The sequence below is a fragment of the Pinus tabuliformis genome, chromosome 7, assembly GCF_031772625.1.
Source record: "Pinus tabuliformis cultivar Carrire ecotype Pingquan chromosome 7, CPIR1, whole genome shotgun sequence".
NCBI lineage: Eukaryota > Viridiplantae > Streptophyta > Pinopsida > Pinales > Pinaceae > Pinus > Pinus tabuliformis.
Window position 1 is genome coordinate 890,310,485 of NC_142293.1, and position 18,714 is coordinate 890,329,198.

Consider the following 18,714-nt stretch of genomic DNA (forward strand, 5'->3'; position numbering starts at 1 on the left):
TGTTCCTTCTTGTTTTGATACTTTGGCTAAGAGTAAAGAGAATTTTAATGAATTTCGTGAAGTTATTTATAATGATTGCATTGATATTGAAGATGTTGATTTGTCCTCTTCTCAATTGAATCATCATGATCAAAGTCAAATCACATGTGAAAATGAAGAACACTCTAACTCAGAAAACGTTTCGACTAGTTCTCAATTTCAAACAATTAATCATACTCATTATTTCAGCTGATCATAAATCTGAAATTTGCAATGAAGAAAATGCACAAGAATTCACAAATAGAGATAGTTTCTTATTCATTTGTTCAAGATTTCATTTTTCTCTCTATCCTGATATTTTTGCTGATAACAATTTATCCCCTCTTTGCATTAATATTATTCCATAAAACAGAGGTTGATTTAAATAAATTTCCTATTAGTTTTTATCAGGATAGGGAAACAATTATTGATCATTCTTGTGGTTTTAATGAACATGTGTTCCATATTCCTTCTTGTTTTTATACTTTGGCTTGGAGTAAAAAGAATTTTAATGAATGACGTGAAGTTATTTATGATGATTACTATGATATTGAAGATGTTGATTTGTCCTCTTTTCAATTGAATCATCATGATCAAAGTCAAATCACATGTGAAAATGATGAACACTTTAACTCAGAAAATGTTTCAACTAGTTCTCAATTTCAAACAATTAATCATACTCATTATTTCAGTTAATCATAAATCTAAAATTTGAAATAAAGAAAATGCACAAGAATTCAAAAATAGAGATGGTTCCATATTCATTTCTTCAAGATTTCATTTTTCCCTCTATCCTGATATTTTTGTCGATAGCAATTTATCCCCTCTTTATAATAATGTTATTCCATAAAACAGAGAGGCTGATTTAAATAAATTTTCTATTAGTTTTTATCAGGATAGAGAGACAATTATTGATCATTCTTCTCGCATTAATAAACATGTGTTCCATATTCCTTCTTGTTTTGATACTTTGGCTAAGAGTAAAGAGAATTTTAATGAGTGTCGTGGAGTTATTTATGATAATTACTCTAATATTGAAGATGTTGATTTGTCTTCTTCTCAATTGAATCATCATGATCAAAGTCAAATCACATGTGAAAATGAAGAACACTTTAACTCAGAAAATATTTCAACTAGTTCTCAATTTCAAACAATTAATCATACTCATTATTTCAGCTTTCAAGAACCCATTCCAATCTATGATTTATATGATAATCGAATTCTCACTCCTATTCATAATTCGATCCTCTCTCTAATTCACAAATTAGTATTGGTGATCATTATAATTCCATTACTATGGTAAATTCTTGTGAAAAGGAAATTGCTTTAAAACAGCCCCAATTGTGTTGTGAAAATAATTTTAACAATAATGTAAACTATGATTTGATTTTGTTATTTTTCTTTCAATTATTTTGTTTAATTTCATATTTATTTTTCTGTTTTTGTTTTTCACTTTTTAGATATATTATGTTGGCATATTGAGTGGTCTAGTATTGAACACTCAATTAATGCATTGTCTGAATGGGAAAATAAAGTTTCAGATCATACTCATGAATATCAAGAGCTATTACTCTTCCAATTCCAATTGATGTTCATTTCTTATCACTTGCTTCTTTCTTCTCAAAAGTAGTGCCAACAAGAGAGTGTATTTTCACATTATGACCAGCCATCTAACCCAATTAATGATCTTTCGTTGAATCTATAAAACTTCCATCTATATTTCATAGACCCATTTGAAAAATACTAGGAAAATTCTCTTATACGAAAGATTATTAATAATTTAACATATGTACGTAAGACTTACAATTTCATACAAGTCATTGTATCTAAAAGTTCATTTCCACAATCTGGCCTGTTATCTTCTCCTTTAAACATCTTCCAATCATTAATGGAAATCCATCCAAATTTCTATGATCTAATTGAAATTCAGCTAGAAAGGACATTTCAAAGGAAGGTAATAATAAATAAGTTATTTTTTGTAAGTATATTAGCAATAAATGTACATTCTTCATTTAGATTTAGTTCTGTTAGTTTAATTATATTTGTATTTTTGTTACTAGTGTTTGATCTGTACATACATGCAGGAAACAAAATGATTGCATGATTACATTGGAAGTATGACTATACCTAGTCATGTTTCCTATTCATTCAATTAGCAATAGAAATAGATTAATTTAGATTTAGATTCTTTTTTTGTTTGCATTTATTTCATTATTTCAAAAAAATTTGATAAGCAAGTCATGAATCTGAGTTTTTTTTTTGCATCTCTTTTCATTTTATGGCAAAGTGGTTTAGAACATATCAAAATTATTATAGAATTGGACCATACACACTTGTGAAGCACTTGATTATATTGTTTTTGCAAAAAACTTCATCGCATTGTTAAAAATGTTTTTAATCATATATGAAGAAATTCCAAGGAATTGTTATGGCTTGGAAATTTTTGATTCACAAGTATTTCTAAAAGCTCATTTTCACCACTCTTCTATTATGACATAAATTTGAGGAGAATACAATTTGAAAGTTCATTACTTCGCATTTTAGATTAAATAAGGAGATAAGGTTGAACATGTGTGAATTTTGAGAAATGCATGGGAGAATTTGAAGATTCATGAGGTAAACTTACAGTCAAAATTCTTTCAAATATGCATTAGCAAGTTCATCTTCATCTGTTGCTTGATTTTCTATTTTGCATAGTTTATTTCTTATTTCAGTTTTGTTTGTTTTTGCAGGTCTTCATTGGCTTGATTTTGGAGACTTGAAATAAGAAAGTAGCCAACCCTTTCTAAATCTGCAACATGTTCATGGAAGTATGTGTCGTTTCGTCATAATTTGGGTATTCTTTAGTTTTACTTATATTCATAAAACCTCGATAGGCCTTTAATTCATTATTGAAAGATTCATATCGAATCATTATAATATCGTAACTCTCCTCATAAGAAAGTTACGATAAAATCATTCTCCGATCAAATATTCCCAATAGTTAATATAATTATTAAATGGCCTTTTTGTTAAAAAATGTGAAGTTGAGTTGGGCACTTTCTTTTGAATTAAATACTTAGTTGACGGCCCCACAACTGCCACTTGGCATATCGGCCTTCGCAAATATTGTAACTTCTAAAATGGGTTATGCTCAAATCTCTCTATATCCCGATCATCTGATATTTTGATACTCTCATATCCCAATCATCCGGTATTCCCATCCTCGGCTTATATCGATACTTTCATATTTGATGCTTGCTCTTTAAATCCCCGATATACTATTGCCGATATAAAAGTTCTAATATCACTTCCCGCCTCTTCTTATTATCCGTTATTTCTTTAAATATGATTTATCGGAAGTCGCAAATATCATAAATTTCTAAAAATATAGCAAAGTGATTTCACCGATATTTTTCTTCCAATACACTCATGTGTGCAGACCCACATGAATTCATGCTTTTTCACTTAGAAATATGAGTCAATAATCATATTCTACCTCTCATCGATGCAACTGAAATGAAACTATTACATTCTTTATTTGCTCAGATTTGATACAAACTGAGGAAAATCTCGCACAAAACTCTTGCAGCTTAGGATCTTATCCATGATTTTATGTGCCTATTCTGAATCTTACAACTACCGAGTTGAGTTGAACCATTGCATCGCACTCATTCATATTTTTTTCCCTTCAGTCATATTCCTTTATTCCAAAGGGACTCAAAGCCTCTAATTGATGAATTTTGGAATCTTAATCATCTGCTTTTCATTTTGCCGAGATCTTTGCTTAGAATTTCGAACTTTATGGCTTATTGGACTCTTGGGTTTGTATTTATCAGAAGAATTTAAAACAAATCCTGAGATGTACCTCTCTGAGATCCACACTTCCTTTTCCTTCACTATCATGTCCATTACACTTAGGAAAGGAGATGGCCCATATTTCACTATCTTTACTAGAATCTTGCCGTCTTAAAGTCTTGTAAGTTGATTTGAGCTTCAAAAAGGTTTTTGAGATCTCTGACACTCGACTTATTCTTATATTTATTAATTCTCAGACTCCTTTTCTCGAAATCTTATTTTACAGGTAAATGTAAGTGTTCTTGCAATTATTGTTTACAAAACTTCGAGTTATCTCATTATCAAAATGAAAGTCATCGAAACTACTTTATAAACTCTTACGAAACTTTTACCTCTGATATGTGAATGTTTGATGAACTACAAAGGAATTCTTCCCATATTATACGTTTAAAGCATTCTTTATCAAACATGATCAATATCGTAAGTTTTGTTTGTAAAAATTACAAAAAAAAACTTTTGTTCCAAAATCTTGCTTCCCTTTAATATTCTAAATATTGGGACTTCTTATATCGTAGGTGAAATTTAAGTAAACTTCCGAAAACAAATGTCGTCGAAAACATTATGAAACAAGGTTTTTATTTATCAGAGTTTTCCCATTAAGAATTTTTGGAGAACTTGTTCCCTTACCTTTCACTTTGATTCTCTTGGAAACTCATAACTTCATAATATCGAGTTAAGTATCTTTATAGGTCTCTGATCAATTCATTTTGATCTTTCACTATTCTTAGATGAAGTCTTGTTTGATATATATATATATATATATATATATATATGCTTACTTTCATATTATCATGGTGGTAAAGAGCTTGGATATATTTTAATCATAATTTCGTCAAATCCAAGTATTCATTCATCGGGATGACTTTGTGACTATAGGGATATACATTCTTCATGGTGTATGCACATGGGCCTCTTTTACTCTTCTCGAGAATCTGCTTGGCTAATGAGAAATTTCATCACCTGTGGTTCTCACTCCATACTTATCATATAAGGATTCAAGTCCTCTTCATATGCATAATTGCTACATTAATAAAGAAACATATATTCAATCTCATTTCTGGTGGATTTGGTTTACTTCTCATTCCTTGAACATGAAACATTGTTTTCTTTTAGTTGACTACTTGATTTAGTTTACATTTAATAAATGATGATTTTGGGTCAATAAGAATTCAGTCAATTCAACTTCTTCATGCTTTTAATTATAATTAAAAGAAGAAGTTAGTTTTTATTGGAAAAGATGATATCTCTAAGGTAAGATTAAATTAAATTCTCCAATGGTAAGTTTCATACGCCCACTTTCATTCATTTTCATTTCTTTACTTTTGGTTTCAGTTTTATTTTTAGTTTTTGCTGATATAAAACTTTGTTTTGCATCTCTTCATAAAAATTTCATGCCTCTACCAAATCAGATTTGGAGCCCATTCTCCTTTGTCTAGTTTGCTTTCAAGATGTTGGGAGAAGCAGTAATGATCCTCATCGAAACAGTGAAATTGGGGAGTTTCTGAACCTTTATTTTGTTTCTTAGCATTTCTTTTATTAGAAAATGGTTAAGATGTTTTTATGCAAGTTTTTCTTTGAAACAAGAAAATTTGTAGCATACAATGACTTCTCATTAGCTTACTATCTCTTATCATTGTTATTCACTCTTTATATTTTGAGAGTCTCATTTATTATAACTCTACAAGATAAAATTTATTAAAACCTCAACATAAGAAGGAGCGTACACATGCTTATCTTCTTTTACTATTTTGTTGAAACATTTGTATGTTAATCTTGTTGGAGTTGGTTCTCTAAATTTGGATTTTTCTTTTAGCTTTTGCTTTCTTCAATTTTTTTATATATATTTTTGGAGTTTCTTGATTTCTTTTTCACTTCAATTTGGAATACTTTTCCTTTGTCTTTTGGTTTGATTTTGGTGACACCGCTATAATTCATGTGGAAGTCATTTTCCTCACTTAACAATGGTTGGCATACATGAGAAATCTTCACTTTATCTATTTCAGTGAATTTCATTTATCATTAAAGGTATATCTTTATGGAACCATAAAACCCTCTTGTTTTAATTTTTTTCAAGGAGGAAGACACATCCTTTCTAAGTTATAAGGTTTACCTTTTTAAGGAAAGAACTTACCTAAGTTTAACTCAATGGATCCCTACCACCCCTCCACTTTATAAAAGCCTCCAATTGATAATCGCAGCGAATTTTTTTGGATTCAACATTATGAAAGCATTATATCCATCAACATAAGTCTCTATTACCATCTCACCTCTTTCACTCAGGTACATCATAAACTAAAATATCATAAATGGGCTGATTAAAATAGGAAGCATGGGAAATACAAGTAAACTCGTTGGGGCTATGGACGCTCGATGGCAGTGGGGCTAGGCTTGTATGGCATAAAAGACAACTTCGTTGAGGTATTGTTCAAGCTCACCGGCAACGAAGCAATGTCAACGGCCATTCATAACAATGGATATATGCTTTATCAAAAAAATTCGATCTGTACCTTTTTCTATTTCTCATAAGAGGTAATTTCAAAATAAATTTTTCCGAAATTTTAGATTCATGATTTTTACTCAAGTTTGATTTTGAGTACTTATCTTTTCAAATTCATATTGCTTAATCTATTTATGTGGGACCCATGCAAATATTTTATTGTTTGATGATTCAACGAACTCCATTATTTTTAACCTTTGTGTAAATTAAATTCAATATCTTTAACTAGAGATAACTGGTTCTTCCCAGTGTGTCGTCAATGTTGTAGGGAAAACCCAACACCCCTAATTTTTTACTTATTTATTTCAAATAATGGGGACCCTTTCCATACTTTTTTGGCTAAAATCACCTTTTAATATTTTCTTTTGGTTAAGTGTCCTACAATTTTGTCATTTTTCATTTTCGCCAGATTTCTATTTTGATTACTTCACTGAGTTTGATTTTTCGTTATCTTTCCATCAGTACTTATTTCGTCTCATTTGGTTACATGGTTTGCAAATGGTGCTTATCCGAATTTCGATCATTTTTACCACATGGGTTAAAAGATGTATATTATTTTAATTTTTGTAATTAAATTAGTAATTCAATGTAACTAGTAATTCCTAGTTGATTTTTACTAATTTTTTATTTTTCACTAACAGCCTTACAAAATCGCTCAGTCAAATTATAGAACAATTAAAATTATGCATTTTCGGGATGTCGGTAATTGGTTCCAGATTCTAATTTTAAAAGAAATTAGGAGACCCAAAATCTTAAAATTGCAAAGTAGTTGTAATTCATTTTGTAGAATTTTTAATTACCAAAGTGGTTGTAATTCATTTTGTAGAGCTTTTTACATATCTTATCTTGGCATATTGAGTGGTTTAGTATTGAACACTCAATTAATGCGTTGTCTGAATGGGAAAATAAAGTTTCAGGTCATACTCATGAACATCAAGGGCTATCACTCTTCCAATTCCAATTGATGTTCATTTCTTATCACTTGCTTCTTTCTTCTCAAAAGCGGTGCCAACAAGAGAGTCTATTTTCACAATATGACCAGTCGTCTAACCCAATTAATGATCTTCCCTTGAATCTATAAAACTTCCATCTATATTTCATAGACTCATTTGAAAGATACTAGGAAAATTCTCTTACACGAAATATTATTAATAATTTAACATATGTACGTAAGACTTAAAATTTCATACAGGCCATTGTATATAAAAATTCATTTCCACAATCTAGCTTGTTATCTTCTCCTTTAAACATCTTCCAATCATTAATGGAAATCCATCCAGATTTCTATGATCCAATTGAAATTCAGCTAGAAGGGACATTTCAAGGGAAGGTAATTGTAAATAAGTTTCTTTCTGTAAGTATATTAGCAATAAATGTACATTCTTCATTCAGATTTAGTTCTCTTAGTTTAATTATATTTGTATTTTTGTTACTGATGTTTGATCTCTACATACATGCGGAAAACAAAATGCTTGCATGATTACATTAGAAGTATGATTATACCTAGTCATGTTTATTTTTCACTCGATTAGCAATAGAAATAGATTAATTTAGATTTATATTCCTTTTCTGTTTGCATTTATTTCATTATTTCAAATTTTTTAATAAGCAAGTCATGAATCTGAGTTTTTTTTGGCATCCCTTTTCATTTTATGGCAAAGTCGTTTAGAACATATCAAAATTCTTATAGAATCGGATCATACACATTTGTGAAGCACTTGATTGTATTGTTTTTGCAAAAAACTTCATCCCATTGTTAAAAATGTTTTTTAATCATATATGAAGAAATTCCAAGGAATTGTTATGGCTTGGCAATTTTTTATTCACAAGTATTTCTAAAAGCTCATTTTCACCACTCTTGTCTTATGATGTAAATTTTAGGAGAATACAATTTGAAAGTTCATTACTTAGCATTTTAGATTAAATAAGGAGATAAGGTTGAACATATGTAAATTTTGAGAAATGCATGGGAGAATTTGAAGATTCATGAGGTAAACTTACAGTAAAAATTCTTCCAGGTATGCATTAACAAGTTCATCTTCATATGTTGTTTGATTTTCTTTTTTGCATAGTTTAATTCTTATTTCTATTTTGTTTCTTTTTGCGGGTCTTCATTGGCTTGATTTTGGAAACTTGAAATAAGCAAGCAGCCAACCCTTTCTAAATCTGCAACATGTTCAGGGAAGTATTTGTCGTTTCGTCAGAATTTGGGTATTCTTTAGTTTTACTTATATTCATAAAATCTAGATAGGCCTTTAATTCATTATCGGGAGATTCATATCGAATCATTATAATATCGTAACTCTCCTCATAAGAAAGTTACGATAAAATCATTCTTCGTTCAAATATTCCCAATAGTTAATATAATTATTAAATGGCTTTTTTGTTAAAAAAGGTGAAGTTGAGTTAGGCGCTTTCTTTTGAATTAAATACTTTAAGAGTTGACAGCCCCATAACTGCCACTCGGCATATCATCCTTCGCAAATATCGTAACTTATAAAATGAGTTATGCTAAAAAATCTCGATATCTATATCATCTGATATTTCGAAACTCTGATATCCCAATCATCTGGTATTCCCGTCCTTGGCTTATATCGAAACTTTCATATCGGATGCTTGTTCTGTAAATCCCCGATATACTATCGCCAATATAAAAGTTATGATATCACTTCTCGCCTCCGCTTAGTATCTGTTATTTCTTTAAATATGATTTATTGGAAGTCGCAAATATCGTAACTTTCTAAAAGTATAGCCAAGTGATTTCACCGATATTTTTATTCCAATACACTCATGTGTGCGGACCCATGTGAATTCATGCTTTTTCACTTAGCAATATGAGTCAATAATAATATTCTACCTCTATTCGATGCAACCTGAAATGAAATGATTACATTCTTCATTTGCTTAGATTTGTTACAAACAGAGGAAAAATTCGCATAAAACTCTTGCAGTGAAAGATCTTATCCATGATTTTATGTGCCTATTCTGAATCTTACAACTACCGAGTTGAGTTGAACCATTACATCACACTCGTTCATATTGTTTTCCCTTTAGTCATATTCCTTTCTTTCAAAGGGACTCAAAGCATCTAATTGATGAATTTTGGAATCCCAATCATCTGCTTTTCATTTTTCCAAGATCTTTCCTCATAATTTCGGACTTTATGGCTTATTGGATTCTTGGGTTTGTATTATATTAGAAGAATTTAAAACAAATCCTGAGATGTACCTCTCTGAGATCCACACTTCATTTTCCTTCACTATCACGTCCATTACACTTAGAAAAGGTAATGGCCCTTATTTCACTATCTTTACTAGAATCTTGTGGTCTCAAAGTCTTGTAAGTTGATTTGAGCTTCAAAAAGGTCTTCGAGATCTTTGACACTCGATTTATTCTTATATTTATTAATTCTCAGACTCCTTTTCTCGAAATATAATTTTACAGGTAAATGTAAGTTCTCTTGCAATTATTTTTTACAAAATTTCGAGTTATCTCATTATTGGAATGAAAGTCATCGAAACTACTTTATAAACTCTTACGAAACTTTTACCTCCAATGCGTGAATATTTGATGAACTAGAAAGGCATTGTTCTCACACTATACATTTAAAGCATTCTCATCGAACATGATCAATATCGTAAGTTTTTTTTGTAAAAATTACAAAAAACTTTTGTTCCAAAACCTTGCTTCCCTTTAATAACCTAAATATTGGGACTTCTTATATCAGAGGTGAAAGTTAAGTAAACTTCTGAAAACAAATGTCATCGAAAACATTATGAAGCAAGGTTTTTATTTATCGGAGTTTTTCCCATTAATAATTTTTGGAAAACTTGAGCTCTTACCTTTCACTTTGATTCTCTCATAAACTGATAACTTCATAATCTCAAGTTAAGTATCTTCATAGGTCTCTGATAAATTCATTCTGATCTTTCACTATGCTCAGATGAAGTCTTGTTTGATATATATATATATATATATATGCTTACTATCATAGTATCATGGTGGTCAAGAGCTTGGATATATTCTAATCATAATTTTGTCAAATCAAAGTATTCATTCATCTAGATGACTTTGTGACTATAGGGATATACATTTTTCATGGTGTATGCACATGGGCCTCTTTTACTCTTCTCGACAATCTGCTTGGCTAATAAGAAATTTCATCACCTATGGTTCTCACTCCATACTTATCATATAAAGATTCAAGTCCTCTTCATATACATAATTGCTACATTAATAAAGAAACATATCTTCAATCTCATTTCTGATGAATTTGGTTTATTTATGATTCCTTGAACATGAAACATTATTTTCTTTTAGTTGACTACTTGATTTAGTTTAAATTTAATAAATGATGATTTTGGGTCAATAAGAATTCAAACAATTCAACTTCTTCATGCTTTTAATTCTAATTAAAAGAAGAAGTTAGTTTTTATTGGAAAAGATTATATCTCTCATGCAAGATTAAATGAAATTCTCCAATGGTAAGTTTCATACGCCCACTTTCATTCATTTTCATTTCTTTACTTTTGGTTTTAGTTTTTTTTTTAGTTTTTGCTGATATAAAACTATGTTTTTCATCTCTTCATAAAAATTTCATGCCTCTACCAAGTCAGATTTGCAGCCCATTCTCCTTTGTTTGGTTTGCTTTGAAGTTGTTCGGAGAAGCAGTAATGATCCTCATCGAAATAGCTAAACTGGGGAGTTTCTGAACCTTTATTTTGTTTCTTAGCATTGCTTTTATTAAAAAATAGTTAAAATGTTTTTATGCAGGTTTTGCTTTGAAACAAGAAAATTTGCAACATGCAAAGACTTCTTATTAGCTTATTATCTCTTATCATTGTTATTCATTTTCTATATTTTGAGAGCCTCATTTCTTATGCAAGATAAAATTTATTAAAATCTCAACATAAGGAGCGTACACATGTTTATATTCTTTTACTATTTTGTTGAAACATTTGTATAGTTAATCTTATTAGAGTTGGTTCTCTAAATTTGGATTTTTCTTTTAGCTTTTGCTTTCTTCATTTATATATATATATATTTTTGGAGTTTCTTGATTTCTTTTTCACTTCAATTTGGAATACGTTTCCTTTTTCTTTTGGTTTGATTTTGGTGACACCACTATAATTCATGTGGAAGGCATTTTCCTCACCTAACAATGGTTGGCATACATGCGAAATTTTTACTTTATCTATTTCAATGAATTTCATTTATCATTAAAGGTATATCTTTATGGAACCATAAAGCCCTCTTGTTTTAAATCTTTTTCCAATGAGAAAGACACACCCTTTCTAAATTATAGGATTTACCTTTTTAAGGAAAGAACTGACTTGAGTTTAACTCAATGGATGCCTCCCACCCCTCCACTTTATAAAAGCCTCTAATTGATAGGCACGGGGAAAGATTTTTGGAGTCAACATTATGAAAGTATTATATCCATCAACATAAGTCTCTATTACCATCTCACGTCTTTCACTCAGGTACATCATAAACTAAAAGCTCGCAAATGTGCTTATCAAAATGGTGATTAAAATAGGAAGCATGGGAAATACAAGTAAACTCGTCGGGGCTATGGACGCTCGATGGCAGTGAGGCTAGGATTGTATGGCATAAAAGACAACTTCGTCGAGGTACTGTTCAGGCTCGCTGGCAGCGAAGCGATGTCAAAGACCATTCATAAAAATGGATATATGCTTTATCAAAAAATTCCTATATGTACCTTCTTCTATTTCTCATACAAGGTAATTTTAAAATAAATTTTTCCCAAATTTTAGATTCATGATTTTTACTCAAGTTTGATTTTGAGTACTTATCTTTTCAAACTCATATTGCTTAATCTATTTATGTGGGACCCATGGAAATATTTTATTGTTTGACGATTCAACAAACTCCATTATTTTTAACCTTTGGGTAAATTAAAGTTCATTATCTTTAACCAGAGATAATTGGTTCTTCTGAGTGTATCGTCAATGTTGTAGGGAAAACCCCAACACCCCCCATTTTTTACTTATTTAATTCAAATAATGGGGACCATTTCCATAATTTTTTTGGGCTAAAATCACCTTTTAATATTTTCTTTTAGTTAAGTGCCTTACAATTTTTCCATTTTTTCATTTTCGTCGGATTTCTATTTTAATTACTTCATTGAGTTTGACTTTTCGCTAGCTTTCCATCGATACTTGTTTCCTCTCATTTGGTTACACAGTTTACAAATGGTGCTCATCCGAAGTTCGATAATTTTTACCACATGGGTTAAAAAATGTATATTATTTTAATTGTTGTATTTAAATTAGTAATTCATTGTAAATAGTAATTCCTAGTTGATTTTTACTAATTTTTCATTTTTCACTAACAGTCGTACAAAACCGCCCAACCAAATTGTAGAACAATTAAAATTATGCATTTTTGGGATGTCGGTAATTGATTCCAATTTCTAATTTTAAAGGAAATTACGAGACCCAAAATCTCAAAATTGCAAAATGGTTGTAATTGATTTTGTAGGAATTTTAATTACCAAAGTGGTTGTAGTTCATTATGTAGAATTTTTATCTCCACTCCAAGTGGACCCCACTTCACCTTACCTCCTCCCTTCCTTTACAAAAGTCCCGATAAAAAAAAAAAAAAAAAACCTGATACATTTTTTTTCGATATTTAAAAATCGTTGATATAAAATTCCCGATATCGAAATATCATCGTTTTCATTCAATGCGTATTTTGAAAGTTTTGATATTAATTTTTCTTCGACTTCTGATATTTGAATTTATGTAGTGGCTATTTTAATTTAATATAAGGTCTCGCCTCTTGCTCCTCCATTAACCTTATATTGTATAAAGCCCCTCCTCCATTTTTATTTGATCCACCATGGCCACGTGAGGGTTTTGGGTTTGGTTTATATATATCTATATATATATGGGCAAAAAAAAATCGATTTTGGTAACAAGGATCTTCCATTGTGCGGGGGCGAGGAGGCTGAAACCTAGCCGTCTCTGCTCCCAGTTTCGAGCCTCTGCGTCTTGGCCAGGATCCGTTGGTTTTCACTACTGTAGATGGTGCAAGTTGGCTGCGCGCTGGCATGTCTTTTGTTGATATTTGGAGTGTTGAGGGAACATGGGTGTGGAGGACCTGACCGACATTGTTCTTGTTTCGTGCCACTGCAACTTGGCTGGGTGTCTTAAGGTTTCTGAAGGCTGATGTGGAAGATCAGTGGAAGTTTGTATTTTTTCTGGTTCGTTTGATACATGAGAAGAGTTTGAGGGGGCAGGAGAGGAGTGGCTACCCTGGCATCTTTTCCCCTTTTTCGTGCCTCTCTTTCTTGCCTTAGCTTCCAGGGATTGAGCTTACCTCTCACGGATTCTTTTATCAGGAATCTTCGTTTTCACCTGTGGTGGTCCAGTGCTAGGATGAGCTGTTCGTGGTCCAGTTGGTTCTGCCATCTCGGCACGGGTCCTCTCTTGGGGCTGCACCACTACTTTTTATTTGTTGTGTTTTGTAGTGGGTATGGGGTTTCTCTACTACCCTCTACAGGACTGCTCTGAGGCTCATTTTCTGGGCAGAGTATGACCGGTTTATGCAGGGTTTCAGATACCTGGCTTTGGCGGGCATATGTCCCTAGCACGGTTTTTCTGGATAATGTCTTTTGCCCCTTTGGGGTGTCTGGGCACTTGTTTCTGCAGGATTGTTGGGGTTTTAATGCCCGTTTTTTTTGTTTTTTGCCGTGAACACTGTTCTTCGGGCTTTTTCACGGATACTCCATTTGAAGTATTGAACTGTAAGTGGCTCTACCCACTATTCTACATATGCTTTTTGCATCTACAACATGTAATTTTCTGAACAATCAATGAAAATTACGATTTTCTCCCCGGCAAAAAAAATATAGTATAATTATATTTTTAATGAACTTTTAAATTAATTTTATTTTTTAAATTAAAATTTATTTTACTTATATATAATTAGTTTGTAATTTATTTAGTTTAATTTTGTAATTATATTTAAATTAATATTAACTAACTAATAATTGTTAATCTAATTTTTTATTAGATTTTAATTAAAAATTTCTTATTTTTGGCTGCAGCGATTTTTCTAGAATCCTGACAAACTCAACACTTCAACTTTGGAAGCTCATAAGTTGAATTCTATTTGACCAAATGAGGCTCACGACAACTCGTTAGGTAGATAAAATCATGGAGAATATTTTTGAAGTGGTTGCATAACTAGATTTGATCATTTAATGAGTCTAAAATTTAGCATAAGATCAAGCTCCGAATTTTTACACAAAATTAATTTTCTACACTTTCATTTACTCATAACCTTTGTTGAATACAAATCCATTCGATTATGTTCTCTTTGACCAATTAGATCTTTATAGGGATCAATAGAAAGCTCGGATCTCCTTTTATATATTTATTTAGTAGAGTTTTAATTGAAGACATTTTTTTCTTCTGATTTGATATTTTTTATTTTAATTTGCATTTTAATTGTTTTTGGCAGGAAAACAGTTGAAGAGATGAGAAGGAACAAATTTCAGTCAATGGAATTGTTCCAGCAATAAAAGAGAAGGAATTTGGGCCAATGAAAATTGTTGGAGCAGAATTACACTTCAACGACTCTCCTATTTGGAATTCATTTTTGTAAATTATAAATAGTGGTTTGTAGAATGTGCAAATGGCTTATCTCTTCTGCAATTTTGTAATTCCTAAAGCATTATTGTAATAGGGGTTTCAAGTTGTAGGTAGAGAGGATCAATCTCAGATCTAAGAATTATTGGGATTTGTTTTCCTTTCTAAACTGTGTATGAGAGGCAAAGCATGTTGAAAATAGCAATAAGAAATGTTAAAAATAACATCTATAAATTTTAATTTAATTTGTCCTTGAATTAAATTGAGAATTAAATTATATAGGGAATGCAACCAGATTTTCAATTAGCTTAGGGGAGGAAGCTGCAAACTGGCCTAGAGGTACATGGATGATACTGGAACAGAGAGACGGTGAACACTATCAATACTGTCACCGACCATACATGGATTTCAGAGTATAAAGGCTCGGAGGGCCCTGTTTTTACTTGGGTACTTTTTTGCATATTTATCAGTACATACTTACCGTTTACATGATGTATATAAAGGCAAAACAAAAATTGTACTTCCTGTGTGGAGCATTTTTTAATTTTGATCTTTTTTGAAATTGTACTCTCTGTGTGGAGCCATTTTGAGCTTTGATATTTTTTATGGGAGAGTCGCCCCACATTAAAGCATATCCTACACAGCATCTACAATATGTAATTTTCTTACTATCAATGAAAATTACAATTTTTCCTTGTGGGAAAAAAAAATGAAAGTTAAATTGTAATTATTTTCTCATAGAAACTCGTAATAGTTAACTAAGTTAAATTGGCTTAGTTAACTTAGGAATTTCGAGTTAGAAGTTTATCTGGAGTCATGTAAGTGTGATCCCTAAGTTTTAGGGGTCCAGATTGAGTTTATTGGAGTTGTAATTAGATAACTCAGTTCAACTGAGTTATAGACAGTTAAACTAGTTCTAATTGTTTGTGGAACTAGTAGAGGTCTAGTAGTGAGTTGGTGCACTAGTGCATCCTCAGTGCCACACCAGCTAATTGAAGATTCACTCAAGAATAACTCATGCATGTCAGTTCAGAGGAAGACCCAGTTGAGACTAGAGTGCAGGGACAATGTACTATCAGTTGTATAATTTTCCGAGTTGTACAGATGGTGCATGCAATCAGTTGAGGACCTATGTTTGGATTACACAGTTATAGAGTGAGGATTTCCCTTTAAATACAGGCTAATTATCTCAGGAATGTGCAAAGAATTAGAAGCTTGGGGTCTTGGAAATTTGGCTAAGTATTGGCCAAAGGAAGTCAGTCAGGCATAGGATAGAAAATACTTGTGCAGGTTGAGCTCAAGGTTGAGAAGAGCGTATTGTATTCATTCAAATTCTTTGACCAAGGGTGCAAGGAAATAGGGGCTTGGAGAGCTACAAAATAGGCAAAGGATTTGGCTTGAGCTAGCTTGTGAGCTGAGAGTTGATAATACTTGTACATGGATTGTTCTTGTGAGAACAAGCATTGTATTCTCATCTTGGATTTCTAATTAATGCAATATAGATAGTAGGGGTTTTGAGTTGTGGCTTTCCTCGGATACTTAATGTGTTATGTGCCATTGATTATCTTCCTCTTGTCGATTATTGTTTTCATTGATCATTGGTTTCCATTGTTTAAGATTAGGGTAGATTCTTGCCTTAAGTTTTAGGAAATTACATGAGTTGTGAATCTACAGGAAAATCTACAGATCTTGCACTATTGCAGCTCTTTCTTATAGCAGTAGAGTTTATGATTTGGAGAATATTTTAGGAGATCATATGCAAAGAACAGAGCAGGAGAATAGGTTCAAATTTATTTGTATTAGAAATATTGTTATTTTTAATATGAAATTCATCTTTGATGGCAGAATTATGTTAATTGGATTTATATTATCCACTATTGTAGATATGAATTCATGTATTACATATTAGCTATCTAATCTGTTTGTTTCATAGATCTGTTGTTAATTTCCTCTTATGCTCTTATGCTTAAATCAGATTTCTGAGTAACTATTTACTCAAAAATTTGTCATCTAATTTTAATTTAATTTCCATGGCATTATGAGAATTGCTTCCTAATTTCATTGGTTCATGGTTCATTGTTAATAGATATCTAAACAACATGTTTCATAAATTATAATATCAATTAATTGAACTAATTCACTAGGCATATATTCATCATAAACCAGGCCTATTGAAATCTCAATCATTTAATTATTTTTCTCTCAATTGGGTTAGATCTATATCTTCCTAATCGAGATAGGCTTGGGATTTCTTTTATTTTTCTTGCATTTAGATTTAATTCTACATTTCTAGAAGTCCTCTTATCAAAGAGGTAAACTTTAATTTTAGTTTGGTTGAGCCCCAGATCAGCTTAAAGATCACTTTTTTGCCAAATCAGCAAGAGGCATGATCTAATGTCTCTTCTCTATTGGTAAGTGAAAGTCATACTTTAATCCAATAGAGATAGAGAGAAGGTAAATGGACCTAGTTTAACCAGTGGAAACCACCATTTCAACAGAAAAGGGGCTGCTCTAAGTTCCCCACCGGGTGGTCTCCCTTATAATGTTGCAGGCAGAGATTTTTGAGCCTTCAACAGGAGGCTAGACCTAGAAAAAGAGGGGAAGGTGAGAGGAATTGTCTTTGAAAATAACCACCTATGGAAGGATTAGTGCCTAATCCTTTGGGGAAAATGGAATTAAGATGAAATTTGTGATTTAGAGGAACTACACCCAATCAAGGAGTCTCCTAGGTAACTTTGAATCAAATTAAGGGCATGAGAGCAGTTGCTAGAAGATTTTATACTTCAATGTGCAATAATTGATGGCTTATCAAGACGTGTTCAATGGAAACAATCTCTAGGAACATTCGCCCATTCACACATTATACATGAAATGATGCAACGCTATAACAGACTAATATTTCCACAATTTCGCATAAGAAAAGAAATAAATTTCATACCTAGTATCTATAAATAGATTACAATGTTTTATAGATCTCTAAAGCAACTACAAACTTAGAATTTCATTGCATGAATTTTGGCCATGAGATCCCAACAAATCAATTTGAGAATAAAATCAAATAGGTTTTGAAGGATTTTAGGATAAAAAATGAGCCCGGATTTTTTCATAATGATCTTCTTGCCATGAATTTGATAAAGAACAACTCGTTCTAGCCTCTTTGTTGACTATGCATTAAATAAAAAATTGAAAAATTGTTTATCCGCGTAATCTGTAAAATAAGGCTCCAAATAACTTCAAAAATCTCTCAAATGGTAATGAATTCAAGAAAACCACTATCATGGAACCTAATTGGGCCTATTTTGAACAAAACCCATGTTTTTTTTTCCAAAATTCACTTTAATTTGCTCAAAAAACGCGTCTTAAGTTGATTTGTCAAAATTGTTGCGTTTTTCCCTTGATTTGATGTTGGAGGTCCACACGTGCGATCTGGGTGGAATTTGACCAATATAAATCCATATTGGAACATTTAGAAATAATGTCAATGTGTCAGATTTCCTTCTTGAGTGGTGCTACTACCTCAACCATGAAGACAGCTATGGAAACTTGACAAAACTGCAGAAACTTGAACTTGCTAAATTGTCATTAGTGAAACCATGCAAAATATTCATAATTCATTAAAAATAATGAAAATATTAATAATAAACCATGTAAACATGTATGTGGGAATTTTGTGCATTTATGAAGAAATATGGCTAAAAATTATGACAATGGGTGAATGGAATGATGCAAAAATGGATGGTTTCA